The 20,958-nt window shown below is 42.7% G+C and overlaps 2 protein-coding genes and 1 long non-coding RNA gene across 8 annotated transcripts in view; 2 read left to right on the forward strand and 1 right to left on the reverse strand.

Annotated features, from left to right (window-relative positions):
- The window catches only part of GRIA4 (glutamate ionotropic receptor AMPA type subunit 4), a 252,480-nt gene that overhangs the window by 27,457 nt on the left and 204,065 nt on the right, over positions 1 to 20,958 (forward strand). The window lies entirely within an intron of this gene.
- GUCY1A2 (guanylate cyclase 1 soluble subunit alpha 2) overlaps positions 10,823 to 20,958 on the reverse strand; it is a 550,449-nt gene continuing 540,313 nt past the window's right edge. Inside the window, exon 9 of the transcript XR_014218750.1 lies at positions 10,823 to 10,935. The gene's annotated coding sequence lies outside the window, so the exon portion shown is untranslated. The remainder of the gene's footprint in view (positions 10,936 to 20,958) is intronic.
- LOC309530656 lies at positions 12,268 to 20,153 on the forward strand. Its single transcript, XR_014218818.1, has 3 exons — positions 12,268 to 12,429; positions 16,384 to 16,494; positions 19,918 to 20,153. It is a non-coding gene; the product is annotated as an uncharacterized lncRNA (long non-coding RNA).

Consider the following 20,958-nt stretch of genomic DNA (forward strand, 5'->3'; position numbering starts at 1 on the left):
GCTGTAAAAAATGAGACAGAAAAATCTGCTTGTGGATTGTGAGCTCTAGGAGTTGATGTTCTTTACTTAATGCAGACAACCACAATCCATGCTTTGTATTTTGGAAAATCTAACATTTAGCATGTTTGCAACTGGGGTTTTGCGGAAGAGTTCTCTAGTCCGATTAAGCCCATATGTTCAAAAACAGCACAGGGTTGAATCCATGTGTGTCTGTTCTGCTCAAACAACAGGTTCCTTTTTCACAACAGAACATTCCTCCCCATGCACCCTCAAAGTATGCTGCAGGAGTTGGGGGCCCTCCAGAGTAAATGGGGTGCCAGAGGAGAGAAGGAAGGGAACATCCAGCTTCTCAATATCCTCCTTAAATTGTGGTGCCTGGAACTGGGCACAGGACTCCAGGTGTTTATTTTATGTGTGCCTGTTTGCATCCAAGTGTGTCTAGAAAATATATAAATTATCTGTCTATCTATCATAATTCAATGTAAAGTAGCACAATACAATATCAGTGATGATCACCCCATATAACAATTAGCTGCAGTTGCTGTATGAAATCTGTCTAGAATAAAAATGTGAAGCTGTAGAATTGGCATGTGCTGAAAGCAAATTCTTTCCTCCCTCTTCAGAGCTGGGCTTGTATAGAGCACCATTCAGTTTCGTACCCATCAGCCTGACATCAGCAAAGCAGCCAACTATAAGAAAATGACACATAGCTAATTAGAAATACTGACTGGCCATGAATTCTTCCTGATACAAAGTGGATCTTTGCCTTATTTACAAATATTACTTGAGATATTAGTATAAGCTCTGTACTTTATAGGTAAAGGTAAAGGGACCCCTGACCATTAGATCCAGTCGTGACCGACTCTGGGGTTGCAGCGCTCATCTCACTTTATTGGCCAAGGGAGCCGGCGTACAGCTTCCGGGTCATGTGACCAGCATGACTAAGCCGCATCTGGCGAACCAGAGCAGCGCACGGAAACACCGTTTACCTTCCCGCCAGAGCGGTACCTATTTATCTACTTGCACTTCATTCTTTCAAACTGCTAGGTTGGCAGGAGCAGGGACTGAGCAATGGGAGCTCACCCCGTCATGGGGATTCGAACCGCTGACCTTCTGATCGGCAAGTCCTAGGCTCTGTGGTTTAACCCACAGCATAAAATGGCAGGGCTATTGGAAAGACTCTGAAAGTCTGTTGAAATGAAATTAGAAATTTGTGGGCCTTGGAGAGGAGAAGGTGCATTGGTGCAGGCAGAATGTTGTCACTCATATACTATTGCACCGTTCATAGTATATGTAAGACAGGACCAGGAAGCTTCATAAAATATCCGGCTTTTGTTGCCTGCCTGGGGTTGCGAAACATGGGTGGTTGCCAAGTTGGCCACATTTTCTGGCTGGTAGGGTGAGTTCATAAGCCACAGAGGCCTTTCTGCAATAAGCAAAACTCATCAGTATAATGTGAGCTGGTGCAGTGTCCTGGTTATTTAATTCCATTTATGAATGGTTTCCCATGAAATATCTTAAAGCAATTTAACAGCAAGAGCATCAACAATAATATATATATATAGAAAGCCAATTATAACAATTTCATAACGATTTGTTGTGTCAAAGTGTCACTGGTACATTACTGATCTATTTAAATAACTTGTTAGGTGCTTTTCCAGCGCTCAAGGTACTGTACAGTAGCAAATAAGACAAAGTAAACAAATGTGAATAAATCCCTCCAGTGAAACCATAAAAAAGCAGGACCACTGTAAGAAAACAAGACTAGCCAGTTGATCTGAAGGCCATGCAGAAGAGTTGGATCTTGTTCGTTTTGTTTCTCCTCTGCCTCCAGTAGACCAGTAAAGAAGGAGTGCTGCATATCTCAGGGTAAAGTTCATTCTTCAGCCTTGGGACACCTGCCCCTCCTCATGGCAAGCAGGGCTGGCACCAAGGGTCAGCATGGCTGGACACCTGTTGAGGGGCCTCCCCTTGGTCATGTGCCCACCAGCAAGTACCCTCTGGGCCTGCTTTTCTTCTTCACCACTGTATCCTGTTTGTTCACTTGCCTCTCACTCTGGTCCAGAGGGAACGAGCAAGCAAATCACAAAGCTGGTGAGAAAAGGAAGAAGTAGCTGCCACTGTCTGCTTGCTCATTGGCTGTGCCTGACAAGCAAGCAGGTAGTAGCAATTAGGCAGAGGATGAACAGCAGGGAACAATGGCAGTGGGGTGGTGAAACTTGAAACTGAAATCATAACATAACATAAACTTATATATATCTATCACCCTTCATCTGAAGATCACAGGGTGATTTACAGCATGAAAATACAAAACATCTTTGGCCACCTCATGAGAAGAGAAGACTCCCTGGAAAAGACCCTGATGTTGGGAAAGATGGAGGGCACAAGGAGAAGGGGACGACAGAGGACGAGATGGTTGGACAGTTTTCTTGAAGCTACCAGCATGAGTTTGACCAAACTGCGGGAGGCAGTGGAAGACAGGAGTGCCTGGCCTGCTCTGGTCCATGGGGTCATGAAGAGTCGGACATGACTAAACGACTAAACAACATCAATCATAACAACAACAACCAATAACTCCCTCTTCCACAAGCACATTTAAATGGCCATAGATTGTTTAACCAGCCAAATAAAGAGAGGCGCTCTTTGGAGAACCCAGGCCGTCGTGGGTTTTCTGAGTAAGCACTGGGACCCTGAAATGCACCTGGAAGGATCTGGGGCACCGGTGCATCTAGAACATGATCCTGATATTCCACACCATATTTTGTAATGCCGTGGTGGACCATGCCCATTCAATAAATATTAAAACACAGCACTGTATGTGAACACAATCAATAAGACACGTTTTTAAAAAATCAGAGCATGATCAACGAACTGGAGTTAGGTCAGGGACCCCTTGGGAGCACAATTTCCAGAGGTGAAAATTGGAGTTAATGGATTTGGTGGCATTGACAGTCTGGTCACCAGAGCTGCAGTGAACTCTGGTGAAGTTGAAGTTATGGCCATCAATGACCCTTTCATTGATCTGAACTACATTGTCTACATCTTCAAGTATGACTCCACTCATAGCTGTTTCTGTTCTGAAGTGAAGACTGTCAATGTGATAAATAACAACAGTTCTGCCCATCCAAGCATCTTTCTTTCAGTCTTTGAAAATGCTATTTTTTTTAGAAATTCTATTATAATTTTGCTTCAGCTTTGAAAGGGTGGGTACAAAGAATTTTGAGTTAATATCAGTGCATAGGAACACTCACATTTAATTCTTGGCTTTCTTATTATTCTATGGTCTCTAACCATTCTGATTCTGATTCTGTCTCGCTTGATTTGCCATAGCTTAACATCTAAAATATGAACATCAGCTGAAAAATGTTTCCAAAATAGAAGTTTGGTAGACGATGACTCAAGGTAGACCCTTTAAAGTCATGCAGTTGGAGAGCATCTTCATCAAGCAGAAGACATAAAAGAGCTTTCCAGAGCTCTTTATCAGACTGGATGTTACACAAAACGGGGAGTGGAGGAAATAACAAAATTTGGTTCGGTATAGCAATAAAGTCTGCATTTAGTCTCAAACACAAGATCAGGACCACAGAATAGATTGGATTAGTTTCTACCAGCTTGTTGCAAGTTGCTGATTATACCTAGAATCCTGCAACAAAAAAAGCAAAGGCTGACCTCCAACTTTTTAGAAACAAATTCCTGCAGTTACCCATGTTTCTGGTTAGGCAGTGAGCAGAACTAGAGTTGCATGGCAGTCTTTATATTAGGAAAGGCTGTGGATTTTGGCACTTATGGATCAATACAGCTACATTTGCGTTTCATTTTGCATTGTTATACTTAATAAATTATGTATCTGAATTGAGAGGAAAATATCTGCTTAAATATCTGAACATCAAAGAATCATCAGTATTGCTGATTATGAACTTACATTTACTTAGGAAAGACACAGATAATTAACTATCAGGTGTTTTTATTCAAAAATTAACATTAATCATATTAGTAGATTGCTGAATTTTGAAGTTATAAGAATCTTTTCAGTGTTATTTGGCAAGAAAGGTATTGGATTAAATGTGCCTGCTTATGGGGCTGTTTTCTTTGAAATTTTTGCCAATGATGCTTTGTATTATTGAAGCTTCCAACATTATCCATTAGGTGTACTGTTCTGCTCAACATAGTGAAGAATTTAATTTTAATCTAAGGTATCCCTGTACTTACAAGAATTTCAGTGCAGTGGTACCTCGGTTTAAAAACAGCCCTGTTAACGAACTATTCGGTTTACGAACTCCGCAAAACCAGTAGTGTTCGTTTGTGAACTTTATCTCGGTCTGTTGAGAGACAGATGTGGCCTTTTCAGTTGTGGCACCTAAACTATGGAATAGCCCCCACAGAGGGAGCTTCATCAGATATTTAAAATTCATTTTTAATTTGTTTTCTTCATTATTAATTAGAATTATGGGGGGAGGACCCAATGAATTAATATTTGGCTCTTCCAGGGATCGCAAATTCATGTGTGAATATCTGTGCAAGGAATAGATAATGGAATTACTTTAAAATGAATTGGAAGCCCTTTTCATATTATCCCAGTGATTCTATGCTTATTTTGCCTTATAGTAATTCATTTTTTTACTGAAGCTGTAAAATCATAATGCAATTATGAAGCCATTAAAGAATCATCTCTTTGTAGTTTGTGCTTCATCTGATCCTGCTATTTAATTGAAAAATCAAAATGCACAATTTACTACCATTAATGATCTTTGATTGATATGGATTAATCAAAAAGGTTTAAATGACAGACATAACACAGCAGGCTTTTTCCTGAAATTTATAAAAGAATAGATTTCTGTACACCTCTGTATTTAAAATTCACAAGATTAGAAGTATCCTGGGGTTGCATTTGACAGTTAATTGGGTCCAGCATTTAAGACAAATAAAGCAATGCAGCTTTAATGAGCAAATATGCTAGTAAACACAACATAATACAAAGTTATGCCAAATTTTGTGATCCACTCTTAATCCTGTATATCCTGTTTTCCAACAAGATGTCATTCAGCTCTGCATATTTTGAATCAAGGATGGCTAACTTATTTTGACCTGTGGTCTACATTCACCTTTGGCCCATCCTGAGGAGCCTTGTGCCAGCAGTGTGTGTGGCCAAAAGTGGCTGTGGTTACTTCACACTATCACATGCAAACTCTGTCATGGACGCAAAGGCAGAGGAGATACACAGGAACACAGACACACAGCCTCTCCACTCAGCTGATTCATGCAGATCAGCTGAGGAAGAGTGTGGTCACCCACTGTCTGCTCATTAAATGCTGGGCTCTGCCCACTCCAATGCTGTGTCTAATTTATGTTTTGATTTTTGCTGCCAAAATCAGTTGGGTCATAGGTGGCCAGAAAAAATTGCTTGGAAGCTGGGTCAGGCTCCTGAACCGGGAAGTTAGCTACCCCTTCTATATAAGATTAAAGATAATCATAGATTCTTTTATATTGCTGTATTTAGGAAGTAGACTTCTGGCAGCACCATTTTGAGAAGGGTATAAGAACAGTGGCCAGCCAGAACACCACTGTAAATTGGCATATGGCAAAGCTTTGTGCACGCTTTTGTTGCTCTTAGATTGCTAAATTAGAGGCCAGGTGACATCTCTGAGGACCATGCTTGACTCAGGGGGTCTGTAGTTGTTGAACTCTCCTGTATTGCTTAGATGTTGTTCATTTCCATAAATGGCATATGTTTGTAGGTACAAACATATATCCAGCCCTTATAAAAACGTTCTTTAGTTCATATGCAATGCTAAACTTCCCACCCAGCTTTTCCTACACCATCCATGACAAATATTTGGTCATGCAACTAGTCCACCAACATATACAAAGAGGCTTAAGCAATTTTCTTTACCTTCATTTATTGGTTGTGTTTGTTGTAATTAGTTTTAGTGTTTATATTGTGTCTGTAAGTCACTTTGGCTCACCTTTGTATAATAATAATAATAATAATAACAACATTGCTGTTGCTGTTTTTTTCCCCCTGGACAAGCAAATGATAGATGGGGTGATAGAATCAACCAGGTAGTAGGTAAAACTGGAACAGAATATTCACATAAGCAGTTAAGTGGATTGTGAGACTTAAATGCTTAGGAAGCATCTGTGCATTAGAGAAAGAAGGCGCAAGATGTGGGACAAGACTCTGGAGCATCGCTTTGGACATTCAGTCGGTTGGAAAGAGGATTGTTGAAATTTCAGTTACATGGACCAGTCCTTAGCTTCTTCCTTCTGGTTCTGAGGCAGCTGCCTATAGTTTCATGTTCAGCCTGTGTTGGCACAGTACTGGGTACCACCATCTCGATGCAGTTTCAGACAGCAAGTATCCCTGCGTGCATATATGCAAACCACCCTTATGTAATAAATTGTAGCATACAGATCCTAGATTAGTCTTGCATGTTACCACCATATGTTTGGGCAAGAAAAGCACATCTCTTCCCCATTTTTCACAAACACATGGGGGCGTACAAGGAAAAGTTAGCTCTGTTATTTTTTTCCAACATGCTGGCTTCTGGTGGTGCAGGCAGCAAATATTCAAGTGCTTACATCAACTGTCTCAGCAAAATTAGACAGCTGTATTGGTAATCTTGCTCCAGTCTGTGTGCTGACAAGCAGTGCATGAGTAATGCAAGAGGCCTTTCCAATGTGACCCTCTTCCTGAGCAATAATGAACAACAACAAAAAATCTGCATTATCAGCTATTAGTATATGCCGGAATTAGGATCAAGAGGAGGAAAGATGAGCCCTTAAGTATATGTTTATTACATTTTGTACTAGCTGAGGTCAAGCTAAGTAAGGAAATAGTACCTTGCCAATATTTGGTATGCTTTAATGTTTTAGATTGGTTTGGACTCTGTTCCCTTCTAGGAAGAGGCATTTAAAGCTTAGTGAATTTATTGTGCCTTATACAGCAGGCTATATGACCTGTAAAAATATTTCCATTTAAATTACAGTTTGGATGAACAGATAAGTGCATTAAAGAGTGATCTTTCATGCTCTGTTTCAAAGGTAATGAAAATATTACTTTGAAATAGAAATCCATTTACCTGCAGAGGCGTTCATTACCAGCAGTAATCTCAAGATTAATAGTCAATAGATATTGGCGATTGTGAATAAACCCTGCCATCTTTTAAACATCCAAATACACGTAAAGGAAGAGTGAGTGACTTCATTGCCATGTACTTCTCTGTTGTGCTTGGTTTTTAGCAAAAAGGCTGTGGTAGATGGGTCTTTTCGAGCTTTATTTATGCTGAAAAATCAGCTCTGACTATACTGCTAACTATAATCAGCAAGAGATTACCTGGTAAGAGAAGGCAATGCATAAAACATCAGCACTCAACAAGAAGGTGAAGTAGAAGCAAAAGGCCTTCTGCTCATGAACATGAAAGTCCTCAAGGAAAAGCTCTCCGACTCACAAATACCATGTTGTGTAATTATTCACTCATGTAAGGTGAGCTACAGGTGCATGTAGGATTCATTGACTAGAATTTTAATGGCAGATTTCTTAAATTGGTTGGACATTTTCACTAATACTTAGACTCTGAATCTGAATGCTGTACTGCTGTCATTTCAAGAGGGAGGCTGAGATGGGTTTTAAATTTTAATCCCCAAACAAATCCATCAGGCTCAGGAATGACACCTTAGGATGTGAGAAATCGACATATCCCATGACGCTGAAATAAACAAAGGTTAAGATCATAAACTGGACCCCAAGGATAATCCCTTACTCAACTGAATCCCCAAATAGGCCCATGCCTTCTGATTTATTTAATGGAGGGGAAATGGGAACTTGCTGCTTCAGGACCAGAAGGAAAGAAGGAAGGGGTCTATATGTTGGAGGATAAAAGAGTAGCTATATTTTTATTTATTTATTATTATTAAGATGCTCTCTGCTTTACATCAATTTCTGGGAAGAGATACAGTAAAGGGAATTACTCAGGGACTTGAACATACTTTAAATAGAAGAGGATATGCTTTATCTGAGGCCTGCTGCAGACTCAGTTCCTGGCATCTCCTGTTAGGTAGCAGGTGATGGAAAAAAACATCTGTCTAAGACTCTGGAAAGCAGCTGCTTGTTGGAATAGACAATATTGGGCTAGGTGAGCACAAAGTATGTGACCTTCTATAAGGCAGCTTCCTATGGTTATTAAGCAAGTGGCATAGATATGCTTGCAAGAGTGTTGTTTTGTAGGATCCTTATTCAGAAATGATGACAATGTCAGGCCAGTCTCAGGATGGGTATCAAAGAGACATTGTTATGTCCTCAGGTACTAACCTGTTTTTGTTGGTTTGTTTGAGAGCCATACAATATGGAGGCAGAATTTACCATGAATTCTCATTTTGTCTCCACTGCCACCACCTCTGGTGAAACTTTATTCTCACTTTTTCTAAACACAATTTGAGTATTTGTGCTTCTTAATTTTTTATAATGAAGGGTATCCACAACTCAAGAGTTGCTCAACGAGACCCTTTCCTGCTGCCACCCATTCCCTTAGAATGCCTTTGAAATTACCTAGTACAGGCATAGGCAAACTCCGGCCCTCCAGATGTTTGGGACTACAATTCCCATCGTCCCTGACCACTGGTCCTGTTAGCTAGGGATGATGGGAATTGTAGTCCCAAACATCTGCGCAGCCTCTGCCTGCAGTTCGACCAGCTCCTGGGTGGTCAGCTCGTGGTCGTGCTCCTCCACCAGCTCGCTGATGTCCTCCTCTGTGACCTCCAGGCCCATGGTCCTCCCCAAGGCAACAATGTCCTGCACCACTGTTGACTCTGGTGCATCAGAGTCACTTGGTGCCACACAGTCCGGCCACAGGCTGCACCAAGCGCAATTCAGATTTCTCTGGCTGATCCCGTTCCAGGCCGTGGTGATCATCTTCAAGCAGGTGATGATGTCGAAGTGGTCCTTCCAGAATTCCCGCAGGGTGATGGTGGTGCAATCAGTCACCTCGAAGCATCACCTGAAAAGCTCCTTGGTGTAGAGTTTTTTGAAATTGGCGATGACCTGCTGATCTATCGGCTGGAGCAGTGGCGTGGTGTTAGGCGGCAGGAACATGATGCTGATGAAGCTGAACTCCTCCAACAAGTCCTCCTCAAGGCCTTTAGGATGAGCAGGAGCATTGTCCATCAGAAGCAAAGCCTTCAGCGGCAGGTCGTTGTCCAGCAGGTACTGTTTGACAGCAGGGCCAAAAGCAAGATTGACCCAGTCCACAAACAGCACACGTGTGACCCAAGTCTTACTGTTGGATCGCCACATGACACTCAGCTGCTCCTTGTCGACCTTGTGTTTCTTGAAGGCCCGTGGGTTCTGCGAGTGGTACACCAGCAGGGGCTTGATCTTCAGGTCACCACTTGCGTTGGCACAGAAGAGCAGGGTCAGATGGTCCTTCATGGGCTTGTGGCCAGGCAACTTGGCCTCCTCCTGTGTGATGAAAGTCCTTTTGGAAAGTCCAAAACAGCCTGGTCTCGTCGCAGTTGAAGATCTGCTGTGAAACGTAGCCCTCCGTCCTCACAACCTCCAGGAACTGCGCTGCAAAGTCTTCAGCCGCAGAAACATCAGAACTGGCAGCCTCTCCATGCCTGACCACGCTGTGGATTCCAGATCTTGTCTTGAACCGGTCAAACCAGCCTCTGCTTGCCTTGAAGACTTCTGGCTCGCCTGAGGTCCCTGGCTGTTCCCGGACGAGGTCTGCATGCAAGGCCTTGGCCTTCTCACAAATGACAGCCTCAGTCACTGTGTCCCCTGCACGCTGCTTCTAACCAGATAAGCAGCAACTTCTCCACCTCCTCCAGAACAGCTGGACGGTTCTTCATGATCCTGGTGACTCCCTTGGCTGCATCAGTTGCAAGGATCTTCTCCCTCATCTTCAGGATGGTCCCGATGGTCGATGGATTCCTCCCGTACTCCCTGGCGAGGTCTGTCACACGCATTCCACTGTCGTGCTTCCGGATGATCTCCTTCTTCATTTCCAGCGTAACCTTCGCCTTCTTCCCCTTGCCGGCCTCTGCAGCAGCAGTCTTCTTGGGTCCCATGGCAGCACAGCTCCTACCTTCGCAAACCCCCCCCCCCAAAAAAAAATCAGTGCTTCACATCCAAAAAAATCAAAAGCACCCAGCCACCCACCACACAGAAATTCAAACCCAGAACCAAGTCCTTGAATTCCAAACACCCCAACCCAAAATCCAAAACCCCCCCAAAAAGTTTTAAAAGTTTAACTTACCGAATGGCTGCAAAAGAAGTTTTGGGAAAGCTTCAAAAATCACCAAAGTCTTCAAAAACCTCAACTATTCCCCCAGCCACCCACCACACAGAAATTGCAAACCCATCCCCAACTGTTCCCCCAGCCCCTCCACAACTGTTGCAAACCCCTCCCCAACTGTTCCCCCAGCCACCCACCACACAGAAATTCAAATCCAGAATTTTTAAAAAAAAACAGCAGAGTGGCCCAATGGTCACAGAAAATCATAATAATTCAGAAAAAACCACACAAGCTTCCAGATTCTTGCAAACCCCTCCCCAACACCAAGTCATTGAATTCCAAACACCCCAACCCAAAATCCAAACCCCCCAAAAAAAGTTTTAGAAGTTTAACTTACCAAATGGCTGCAAAAGAAGTTTTGGAAAAGCTTCAAAAATCACCAAAGTCTTCAAAAACCTCAAAAAAGGCTACCACACCGCGTGCTATGAGTTGCTCCTCGAAGTCAAGTCGCAACTGCACCTCTTCAAGCAATGCACCCTGGGTATTAATGGTTTTAAGAAAAAGGAAACAAACTTGCAAGATGTTTTCGTCTTGCGAAGCAAGCTCATAGGGAAATTCGTCTTGCGAAGCAGTTCAAAAAATGCAAAACCCTTTCGTCTAGCGAGTTTTTCGTCTTGCGAGGCATTCATCTTGCGGGGCACCGCTGTATGCCCTTGATGACAGTTTCTAAAGACTTAAGAGACCCTCTTGCTGACAATGGCCTTTAAAAGGCTCATTTCTCTGGCCAAATTCCCTAAGCCTCTGTCCCAGTCAAATTCACTTACAATCTGCTCCAGCTGCTTCTGGTTGTACTAATGGCTACTTGGTTTTCTAAAACATGCTTGCGTAACCTTCTGGTAAGAGCTTTAGTTACAGCGGTACCTCGGGTTAAGAACTTAATTCATTCTGGAGGTCCATTCTTAACCTGAAACTGTTCTTAACCTGAGGTACCACTTTAGCTAATGGGGCCTCCTGCTGCCACCACACCACCATGCAATTTCTGTTCTCATCCTGAAGCAAAGTTCTTAACCTGAGGTACTATTTCTGGGTTAGCGGAGTCTGTAATCTGAAGCACCTGTAACCCGAGATACCACTGTAGTTATTTTAAACTGTTTCATGTTGTGTTTTAACATTGCAAACCCACCCTGGACCTTAGGGTGAAGACTGCATAATAAATAACAACAAAAACAAAAACAACCCAGTCACTGTCTCCCTTTTTACTATCTTCTCCAGCACAGTACTGTTAATACACACTGGGGATGGATCGCTTAATATTCAGCTCTGTGCTTGTCTACTTTCACTTCAGTCTTCTCTGCTCTTGCCTCACACCTCCGTCATCTGCTAACTTTCCCAACTGACAGTTAACTCCCAATTGACAGTCCTAAATGACAGTTAACTGCCTATCTTTCACCGACTAGAACCTTCAGCTGCAGCATGCTGTTTCCCAGACCAATCAAAAATGAATTTATCTGATCCAGGCCCTGGCTATAAATATTAAAAGCAGCCTTCTTTCTCTCCCCTTTCTGAATCTTATCACCAAGCAGTTGCTGATAAACAGGCCTGCAACATAGTAATAGTGCAAGGCCTCAAACTTGGGCAGTTAACACTCTGGCAGCAATGAGGTTGCAATACAATGGTGCCCCGCAAGACGAATGCCTCGCAAGACGGAAAACCCGCTAGACGAAAGAGTTTTCCATTTTTGAGCTGCTTCGCAAGACGATTTTCCCTATGGGCTTGCTTTGCAAGATGAAAACGTCTTGCGAGTGTTCTGATTTTTTTCCGCTTTTCCCCTTTTTCTAAGCCGCTAAGCCGCTAATAGCCTTTTAGCCGCTAATTTGCTAAGCCTTTAATAGCCGCTAAACCGCTAATAGCCGCTAAACCGCTAATAGCGCTAATCCGCTAAGCCGCTAATAGGGTTGCTTCGCAAGACGAAAAAACCGCTAGACAAAGAGACTCGCAGAACGGATTAATTTCGTCTTGCGAGGCACCACTGTAAATCTTTTAGAAAGCACAAAACGCAGACAGACATATATACAACCTTTCTCCATGCCCTCCTATGTAATGGAAAGTGCATTTGAGTCAGGTATGAAGAATGCATGGTGAAATTTACTCTTGTCCTGGAACTGGAAACGGTGATACTGCTAGGTGGACTAATAGTGTAAGTTCAGACTAATAAGCTCTGTCCTCTGTCTGCTGCAGCCGTGATAACAAACATGGCGCCCTCTTGATGTTGTTGGACTTCAGCTCCCATCAGCCCCAGCCAGCATGTCCAATGGTCAGGGATAATGGAAGTTGTAGTCCAAAGCATACTGCCTATTCCTGGGGCTTTAAGTTTCCATGAAGTGAGAGGTCAGACCAAAAATAATATTTCTCCCTTTGCTTTCCCTTGGTTGCTATCAAGTAACTTTCAAGTAACACAAATGTGCATGCAGGTTGTTGGTAGTGAGAGGCAGAAAGAACAAAGGTAACTCACTGAAATATTTGAAGAGGGTCAACTTTACGATTTTCCTCACACCTAAACAAAGGCTTTTCCAACAGGTTGGCCTCCAGTTTGAGAATTAATTGTCTAGAGACTCCCCAACCAGGTGCCCTCTATAGGTTTTAGACTCTATAGGTTTTAGACTCTATAGGTTTTAAAATCTGCATGACAGATGTTCTGGGATGATGTGATCCAAAATATCTGAAAGGCTCGAGGTTTTGGAAGGCTGGTCAAGAATTGGGATTCTTAAATCCGAACCACGTTGCCTTTAGTGATAAACAGTAAATATGATAAATTGATATTCTGCCTTTAGCATGGCCATAACATTTGGCAGTAGCACAGTTTGACACACTTACCCTATGCAAGATGCCTTTACTCACAAGTAAATGCTATTGATGTCAAAGAAGCATATTCACAAATATTACATCCTTAAAAAATTGTGTGGCGGGGGTAGTGAAGCCAGTAATGGTGAAATATGCAGTGAAATATTGGGCCTGTTGAATTTTAACAGCAGTAAATTTAGCTCTGGCACAGCTGGTTCATTTATGCTTATGATTCCTTATGATTCCTTACTACTTCGTGACCTGAAGCTTAAATACTTAAGCTTAAATACGGGCCCCACTAAAAACTTTTGTGTTTGAGGCATATGAGGATATAAGGAATTTCCATCTGTTATTAGGGCCTCACTTAATGCTTTAGTCATCATGTGATAATCAAGCTGTATCTTGCCTGATTTTACCTCACATTTTCCTGTAACTCTGGACTGGTTTGCCCAGGTAAAATAAAAGACATCCTGTTAAAGGCAGATAGAAAGATCACATCACAGCCTGTCAGTTTCAGTAAAAGACACCTTTTTTAATGTCTGGCTGTCCTAAATTTGACCTTGTCATTTTATGCCCTAGTGGGCATTTACTATTGTTAGCTTCTTAAACCAGGGCAGAGACAAATATAAAAGCACGAGGAACTATTCTGTAAATCACAGTAGGCAGGAAACAAACATTTATAAAGCACAAAATGCACAAACCTTAGTAATAATTAGTTCATATAGAGCAGCAATTGTCTGTGGCCCTCCACTCAGGCAGTAGGTGGATCTTGGAACTGCTCAAGTGCTGAAGACTGATTATAGCAGTTATGGTAGGAATTATCCCATGATAGAAAAAAATAGATAAGATATGTTTTAAATGTGTCCCTGTGTGTGTCTGTGCATGCATGCATGTACAATGTGAAGTGTTCTGCTCAGAGAGCACAGCAGAGCCGTAATCAAATCATTACTGAAACCATTGGTATTTGCACTCACCCTGCTTTCTGCAGAAGCATATTAAAAGTGTGGCACCCTTTGTGACGGGAGTATATTATCATTATTTTATTGATTGGTTGGTTGATTGATTTATACATGCATACATACATACATACCCCGCCCATCCGGCCGGGCCTCTTCAGCCACTCTTGGTGGCCCCCTAACAGAATATCAAAAACACAATAAAACATTAAACATTAAAAACTTCCCTAAACAGGGCTGCCTTCAGATGTCTTCTAAAAGTCAGATCGTTGTTTCTTTCCTTGACATCTGATGGGAGGGCATTCCACAGGGCGGGCACCACTACCGAGAAGGCCCTCTGTCTGGTTCCCTGTAACCACACTTCTCACAGTGAGGGAACCGCCAGAAGGCCCCTGGAGCTGGACCTCAGTGTCCAAGCTGGACAATGGGGGTGGAGACGTTACATCAGGTACACTATGTCGAGGCCATTTAGGACTTGAAAGGTCAGCACCAACACTTTGAATTGTGCTTGGAAATTGTACTGGGAGCCAATGTAAGTCTTTCAGGATCGGTGTTATAGAGTGAGGGAATGATCTCCTCCCATGAAATACTGGAAGGAAGAATTGCAACAGATACAGTGGAACCTCGGGTCGCAAACATGATCCATGTGGGAGGCATGTTCACAGTCCACAGCGTTTGCAACCCTCAGTGCCACATCTGCGCACACGTGGATGCGATTCAGCACTTCTGCGCATGCACAAAGTGTGATTTAGCGCTTCTGCGCATGCGCGAGCACCGAAACCTGGAAGTAACCCATTCCGGTGCTTCCGGGTTTCAGTGCGTCCGTAACCTGAAAACGCATAACCCAAAACGTCTGTAACCCGAGGTACCACTGTATGTGGTCATGTCTTCAGCCAATTATGCAAGGCAATAAGAAGAAAACAGCAATGGGGAATGGGGGGGGGAGCGGATGAAGCAAGAGTCAGTGTATATTATGAGAATGTGCAGTAATGATGTAGCGTACACATTAAATCTTCAGTAAGTCACATTTGTCAGTAATTTAATACTAAGAATATATATAGTGCGGCAGCAAAGTGTGCAAGAAATTGCTTCATGCAGATCTTGTTTGTACAGTATGCCAAGATAGAACATGGTTTATCATGGGCAGACAAACATGCAGGCACCCAGGATAGGAGATTATGGCTGCTTTGCTCCACTATGGGTTGTTCTGCTGCTGTGCTGTACTGACCTAAACAGTAAGGTAAAGGTAAAGGTACCCCTGCCCGTACGGGCCAGTCTTGACAGACTCTGGGGTTGTGTGCCCATCTCACTCAAGAGGCCGGGGGCCAGCGCTGTCCGGAGACACTTCCAGGTCACGTGGCCAGCGTGACATCGCTGCTCTGGCGAGCCAGAGCCGCACATGGAAACGCCGTTTACCTTCCCGCTAGTAAGCGGTCCCTATTTATCTACTTGCACCCGAGGGTGCTTTCGAACTGCTAGGTTGGCAGGCGCTGGGACCGAACAACGGGAGCGCACCCCGCCGCGGGGATTCGAACCGCCGACCTTTCGATCGGCAAGCCCTAGGCGCTGAGGCTTTTACCCACAGCGCCACCCGCGTCCCCCCTGACCTAAACAGTAGGTTGGCTTAAAATTCCCTACTAGCCCAGATCAACTGTAAAACCATAGGGCAAGCACTGCACTCAGCGCATGGTTTGCTGGAGAGACCTGACTCACCCTGTGGCTTGTGCAAAGGGCAGTATATTCATTAATTAAATATCTAAATAACCATCAGCCCAAGTTCGGATAGCATACCTTACCAAACCATGTCTTAGCTCAGCACTGCAGCAATATGACTACAGGAGGAGCAAAGCACCAGGCCAGTAATTACCTTAATGTCTCTACAATGATCGCGAAGTAGGTAAGTATAATTATCCACATTCTGCAAATTGTGTGTGTGTGTGCACGCGCATGAAAGTGAGGGAGGTACAGAGACTGGTTTTCCTAAGACTGACCATTCTAAGTGAATTCAGAGAGAGGTTTAGAACTGGGAGGCTCCTATATTCTACTATATATGTCTTAGCTTGTTTCAGGAGATTCTGGAGCACATTCTACAGCATACACTCTTCATTCAGGACATTGTCTAAACATGCAGGTACCATTACTAAGGTTCTCATTCATGAATATTCTGAGGATCCTTAATACCATTCTGAGGAACTGCAGGTTTTGCTGGAACACAGTTTGAGAAGCTTAGAATTAGAAGCTTTTAAAATTAATAATAAAACCCTGTGCACTGTATCTTTGACCATTGTGGTTTGAGTTGTGGCTGAAGAAGAAGCCTGGCTTATAAATGACTGTAATATTTCTGTCTCATTCAGATATATAGCATTTTTGCAGAGCAATGTACGCAGGTGAAGAAAACTGTTTTTATTAGAGTGGCCGAGGCAATCTCAAGAAGGTCAAGGCGATAAATAATTGTCAAAAACTCTGTAGGTACACAGAAAGTTTCTTGCTTACTAAGAGGTAGTGAAAAAGATCAAACTCCTTTGTCCCCAGAGAGAATTCATTACTTTGAGCTGATGAGTTAGATTTGCACTTTGATTTAGGGATCATATTTTACAGAGGACAGCATCTGCTTGGCATTGTAGATGGCACCAGTTAGCGGAAGGTTGTGTTGAATGACAATCACTGGTGCTAGTGTGGTATAGCAGCATGGAGCCGAGTTCAAATCCTTGCTTAGCTGCTCCCTGAATTCATGCTAGAATATTTTCAACATTTTTATCTGATTTTAATGATATTATGCCGGACTGACTGTTTTTAATTGTTGTTGTATTGTTATGGATTCCTGCTGCTGTTCAGTTGGGATCCATGATATATTTTAAATGTTATGTATTTTGTGTTTTGATATCTTATGAGGAACAGGCCTTAAAAGCCCTAAAAGCCAGCCTAAAAATACATTAAAACTGAGTGACTCTTTCTCTGCACCCATCTAACACTGAGAGTGCACATGATCAGTATACATGGCTGATAGGGCAGTATATGCAAAAGAAACATTCCGGGTGTGGGTTCTCTTTCCTCCAATCTATTGTGATGTGCATCATCAAGGGAAGGTGATAGTCTAGGAAGATTTAGTCCAGTAGGATTGAAATTCTGAAGTAGACTAGAAATTTAAGGGAAAGCTAGGGTCAGGACCCTGGACAAGGACCAAGGGGCTGTTTCTGAACTACAGCTGAGGCAACAAAAGCAGCTGGCAGAGCTTTATAGTGTGGAATGAATAGTTTATACAAAAGACCTGCCCCCTAAATACTGCATCTGGTCAGCTAATAGGCCCGTATCTTTTTCTGCAGCCATCTGCATTTTCCAGGCAGTGTGATTTCAAATTTTAGGGACTTATTTGTGGAAAGCTTATTGGTTCTTTCATGATTCCTCAAGGAGTCTGGCTGAGTCATCAGAGTCCAGTAGTAGAGATGCCCCCTTTGTTGTTCAGGGGACAAGATGTGGGTTCCAGTGCCAGAAGATTGACATGGCAAGGACTGGTGGATTCACCTTCAATTCGCAAGTCTACTGTTGTACGAGGACTTTGCATCTGAGGAATCATAGAACTGTAGAGTTGTAAGGGGCTCTGAGGGTCCTCTAGTCCAACTGCCTGCAGTGCAGGAATCTCAGCTAGATCATACATGGCAGATGGCCGTAACTTCACCCAGTTCACATTTACCAACTTCCTCACAAGAATATAATGAAAGACTTTGTCAAAAGCCTTACTGAAATCAAGATACACTATGTCTACAGAATCATAGAATCATAGAGTTGGAAGAGACCACAAGGGCCATCGAGTCCAACCCCCTGCCAAGCAGGAAACCCCATCAGAGCACTCCTGACATATGGTTGTCAAGCCTCTGCTTAAAGACCTCCAAAGTAGGAGACTCCACCACACTCCTTGGCAGCAAATTCCACTGTCGAACAGCTCTTACTGTCAGGAAGTTCTTCCTAATGTTTAGGTGGAATCTTCTTTCTTGTAGTTTGGATCCATTGCTCCGTGTCCGCTTCTCTGAAGCAGCAGAAAACAACCTTTCTCCCTCCTCTATGTGACATCCTTTTATATATTTGAACATGGCTATCATATCACCCCTTAACCTCCTCTTCTCCAGGCTAAACATGCCCAGCTCCCTTAGCCATTCCTCATAAGGCATCGTTTCCAGGCCTTTGACCATTTTGGTTGCCCTCCTCTGGACACGTTCCAGTTTGTCAGTGTCCTTCTTGAATTGTGGTGCCCAGAACTGGACACAGTACTCTAGGTGAGGTCTGACCAGAGCAGAATACAGTGGCACTATTACTTCCCTTGATCTAGATGCTATACTCCTATTGATGCAGCCCAGAATTGCATTGGCTTTTTTAGCTGCCGTGTCACACTGTTGGCTCATGTCAAGTTTATGGTCAACCAAGACTCCTAGATCCTTTTCACATGTACTGCTCTCAAGCCAGGTGTCACCCATCTTGTATTTGTGCCTCTCATTTTTTTTTGCCCAAGTGCAATACTTTACATTTCTCCCTGTTAAAATTCATCTTGTTTGTTTTTGCCCAGTTCTCTAATCTGTCAAGGTCATTTTGAAGTGTGATCCTGTCCTCTGGGGTGTTAGCCACCCCTCCCAGTTTGGTGTCATCTGCAAATTTGATCAGGATGCCCTTGAGTCCATCATCCAAGTCGTTGATAAAGATGTTGAATAAGACCGGGCCCAAGACAGAACCCTGTGGCACCCCACTAGTCACTCTTCTCCAGGATGAAGAGGAACCATTGATGAGAACCCTTTGGGTTCGGTCAGCCAGCCAGTTACAAATCCACTGAGTGGTAGCATAGTCAAGACCGCATTTTACCAGCTTCTTTACAAGAATATCATGGGGCACCTTGTCAAATGCCTTGCTGAAATCAAGGTAGGCTACATCCACTGCGTTCCCTTCATCTACCAGGCTTGTAATTCTGTCAAAAAACGAGATCAGGTTAGTCTGACATGACTTATTTTTCAGAAATCCATGCTGACTATTGGTGATCACAGCATTCCTTTCTAGGTGCTCACAGACTGTTTGCTTAATGATCTGCTCCAGAATCTTCCCTGGTATTGATGTCAGACTGACTGGGCGATAATTGTTTGGGTCCTCTCTTTCCCCCTTTTTGAAAATAGGGACAACATTTGCCCTCCTCCAGTCTGCCGGGACTTCGCCTGTTCTCCAGGAATTCTCAAAGATGACTGCCAGTGGTTCTGAGATCACATCTGCCAGTTCTTTTAATACTCTTGGATGCAGTTCATCTGGCCCTGGAGACTTGAATACATCTAAACTAGCCAAGTATTCTTGTACTATCTCCTTAGTTATTCTGGGCTGTGTTTCCTTTGCTGAATCATTTGCTCCAAATTCTTCAGGTCGGGCATTGTTTTCTTTATCGGAGAAGACTGAGGCAAAGAAGGCATTGAATTCCCCCTTCCCACCAAGCTTGGGCTTCAACTCTCTCCTTGCATTGTTGGACACTGTTTTCCCTTTGGGTAAAGACAGGCAAAGTAGGTGTTGAGCAGTTCTCTCTGTATCCCAATAGCATTTCTCCAACTTCTGCATGCAAGGGACTTAATGCTTATTCTTCCTCTCCCTTCCACTGATTTCAGTGGGATTCTTTTTCATGTCAGATATTGAAGATTAGGGCCCATCTCTATTCATTGACTATGTGTAAAACACAAATGTCAGCACACAGTATTTTTGAGGGGTGGAGGTGGAATGCAACTTAACTAAGATGAAGCCTCAGCAAGATTTATCTCTTATTCCATAGCAGTTGTTGCAAAATAAATCTGCTTTTTGGCATAAATATGTTATAGTATTGCAGTAACGATTCTACTGGTAATGATGAAACATCTACTCTTATTTTACAGCCAGGAGATGTAGGAAATGGATATCTCCCAAAATATCCTTCTCAGCAAAAAAACTGTTCTTGTTTTCTGTTTTACGCTGCCCTGTGGAGGAAAGGAGTATGGTTCTCTTACTGATGCAGGCTTGATGATGTTGGTGATGGTGATTCATACATTTATACCAGCCTGATGTTGTTGTTTTTATTAATTATGATGTTAGACCTATGATGTGTTTTCTATAAGACACTTTACTTGCTTTAATAAAGAAAAAAGGAGAAAATACATTTATGAATTGCTTCCCATGAGGCACCCCAAAATGATTTATAATATAGTAACATATATAAAACAGTTACATATAAAAACAATTAAAATGATTGCATATATATAAAAACATTTTTTTAAAACAAACAAACCCAAGTATGAATATTTTTTAAAAAACCAGTTTAAAACAACAGCACATACATCAAATCAATTTGGATCAAGGAGAGATACCAACAGAGATAAAGATTATTACAAGAGAATTTCAGAAATAGACTGGAAAGAGAAGTTGCTGAATTGCAGCTTATTACCAAATTTAAAACCATGAAGAGACCTGGTCTGAATAGAGACATCAGATTCTTATCTCATTATACATGATAAAGCTATTTTTAGCCATCTCACCCCTTGCTTTTTCCTGTAAGACCAATTGCAGTCATTAACAGTCATCAACGTGTTTACCACACCTATCAGCCAATCACCCATTCCCACCACCCTTCTGAGTAACACCCCTCCCCACCCTCCCACTATATGTAAGGGTCTGGTGACTTCTGTTTCAGTGTATCTGAAGAAGTGTGCTTGCACCTGAAAGCTCATACCAATAACAAACTTGGTTAGTCTCTAAGGTGCTAATGGAGGGAATTTTTCTATTTTGTTTCGTACAGGTGTTCAGACAAGGCAAGCCTCCAAGACCATGACTTGCTAAGTGGCTGGGATGTCTTAAAGTGCAGGATTATCAATTACCCCACCTTAGCAACACACTGTACATACCTCTGAGCTATTGCATCTCTCTTTATGGCTTTCCTCTTA

The sequence above is a fragment of the Podarcis vaucheri genome, assembly GCF_965113315.1.
Source record: "Podarcis vaucheri genome assembly, chromosome: 4".
NCBI lineage: Eukaryota > Metazoa > Chordata > Lepidosauria > Squamata > Lacertidae > Podarcis > Podarcis vaucheri.